This window comes from Helianthus annuus, chromosome 15, assembly GCF_002127325.2.
Source record: "Helianthus annuus cultivar XRQ/B chromosome 15, HanXRQr2.0-SUNRISE, whole genome shotgun sequence".
NCBI classification, from domain to species: Eukaryota; Viridiplantae; Streptophyta; class Magnoliopsida; order Asterales; family Asteraceae; genus Helianthus; species Helianthus annuus.
In genome coordinates, this window is record NC_035447.2 from 148246034 (window position 1) to 148248651 (window position 2618).

Below are 2618 nucleotides of genomic sequence, written 5' to 3' on the forward strand. Positions count from 1 at the left end.
GCCTGTTGCAATGTGTTATACAAATGTATTAGCAAAATCATTGCTGAAAGAATAAAAGTGGCGCTAAACGATATAGTCAGTGGAAACCAATCGGCCTTTGTACCGGGGAGGAAAATATCCGATAATATCTTGTTAACTCAAGAGTTGATGCACAATTATCATAGAAATATCGGGCCCCCTAAATGTGCGTTTAAAGTTGATATTCAGAAGGCTTATGACACTGTTGATTGGCGTTTCTTAAAAAGAATTCTGGTTGGTTTCGGCTTTCATCCTACCATGGTTCACTGGATTATGGTATGTGTCTCTACTACCACGTTTTCAGTGTGCATTAACGGGGATGTGCATGGTTTTTTCAAGGGTAATCGGGGGCTTAGGCAAGGAGATCCTATTTCGCCGTACCTGTTTACTCTAGTTATGGAGGTTCTAACGGCTATCTTACAGCACACGGTTCGGATTGACTCTTCCTTTAAATTTCATAACAAATGTGAACGACAACAGATTATTAATCTCTGTTTTGCGGATGACCTCTTTATTTTCTCTCGGGGTGAGATTGCTTCAGCAAGATGCATCATGAACTCGCTTAATTCGTTTACGAAGATGTCAGGTTTGCTCCCTAGTGTTAACAAAAGCACAGTCTTCTTCTCCAATGTGCCTTCGTTTGTTAAAACGGCTATTTTGAACATTTTGCCTTTTGCGGAGGGTTCTTTGCCAGTTAGATATTTGGGTGTGCCTCTCATATCTTCTCGGTTACTCTACAAAGATTGTGATGTGTTGGTGGAGAAGTTTGAAAAGCGTATTATGCACTGGCAAAATAAATTACTATCTTTTGCGGGCAGGTTACAACTCATAATTTCAGTCTTGTCCTCTTTGCATGTGTACTGGTCTTCTGTGTTTATTCTGCCATCTCGGGTAATCCTTAAGTTGGAAGCGCTGTTGAGGAATTTTTTATGGTCCCAAGATAGTGCCTTTCAGAAGGGTCGGGCTAAAGTTTCTTGGAATTCGGTGTGTGTTCCTAAATATGAAGGTGGTTTAGGTATCCGTCGCATTGGTGATGTTAATAAAGCTCTTATGTCTTCTCATATCTGGAGTATTCTTTCTAAGCGCAACTCGTTATGGGTAGAGTGGATTCATTCTTACAGGTTGAAGGGCAGAAGTTTTTGGTCTTGCACTGTTCCCTCTAGTTGTTGCTGGTCGTGGAGGAAAATTCTTCAAACCAGACAGGATGTGAGGAATTTTGTTTGGTCCGAGGTGGGTAACGGCGCAAAGACTTCAGCTTGGTTTGATTCGTGGAGTCATCTAGGGCCGTTGAATCAGATTATTTCTCCTAGAGCTATTGCTAATGCAGGTTTCAATATGGAGTCTAAATTTTCTGATATTTATTCTAATGGTTCTTGGAGATGGCCGGTTGCGTGGAGAGACACTTTTCCTGTTCTTATCCAACTTGATCAGCTGATATTTGATTCGAACAAGGAAGATAAACTTTTGTGGCGTTCAGGTGATCAATTTCGTGACTTCTCTTCGGCTGGGGTTTGGGAGTCTATCAGGCACCGTCATTTGGATGTTCAGTGGTGCCCTATTGTTTGGTTCTCGCAGTGCATTCCGCGACATGCGTTTTTAATGTGGTTAATCATGAGGCGAAAGCTGCTTACCCAGGATAAGATTCTGAAGTGGGATTTTTCGCGGCGTAAGAATATGAATATGATGTGTTGCCTGCTATGTTATGCTGATCATGATTCTCATAATCATTTGTTCTTTGAATGCAATTTCTCCTCTCGAGTTTGGCAGGGGGTTAGACATAAAGTGGGAATGGATTCAGTCAATGCAAAGTGGGTGGATATTGTTGATTGGCTTCTAGTGCGGTCCAAGTCCAAATCTGTAGACAACTATGTTGCTAGATTACTAGTTGCGGCCAGTGCTTACTTCATATGGCAGGAGAGGAATGCGAGAATGTTCAAGAACCAATTGAGACCTCCTGAAACTATAAGTGCTCTCATTATCCAACAGGTTCGGTACAAACTTATGGGTGCGAAGCTTAAAGATTGTGCGAATGTGAGAAGGCTGCTAGGCAAATGGGAGATTGTTACATCTGAGCTCGCAAATGGTGATGGTTGATTGAGTTGTTTAGTCTATTTTTTTTTTTCCTAGAAGTGTGTCTAGTTGGATTGCAGTTTGTTGGTAGTTTTCTTGTTTTTTCGTGTTTACTTTCATGGGGCATGTCCTGTGATTGAACTAGTGTAGGATTTCTACACTACTTGTTTTATTTGGTTGTGAATATATAGAATCACCGGGGTAACCCTTTACCCAAAAAAAAAAAATAAAAAAATAAGTATTCTCGTACGTATAAATACACACCGGAATACGACCCCAATACATGGCAAAAATATACAAATACAAGAATACGAATACACCCATACTTGGGAAGGAAATACATGTATAAATACTTGAAAAGTATTAAGTTAAAATATATTGTTTTAACAATTATTCCAAAATTTAATAAATATAATTTAAGTTAAAATATTTATTATTTTAACAAATAATTATATAACTTGGAATAATATTGAAGACACAAAGAAACGTAACTCAAAGACACTAAGTAATACTCTATCAAGGCACGACCC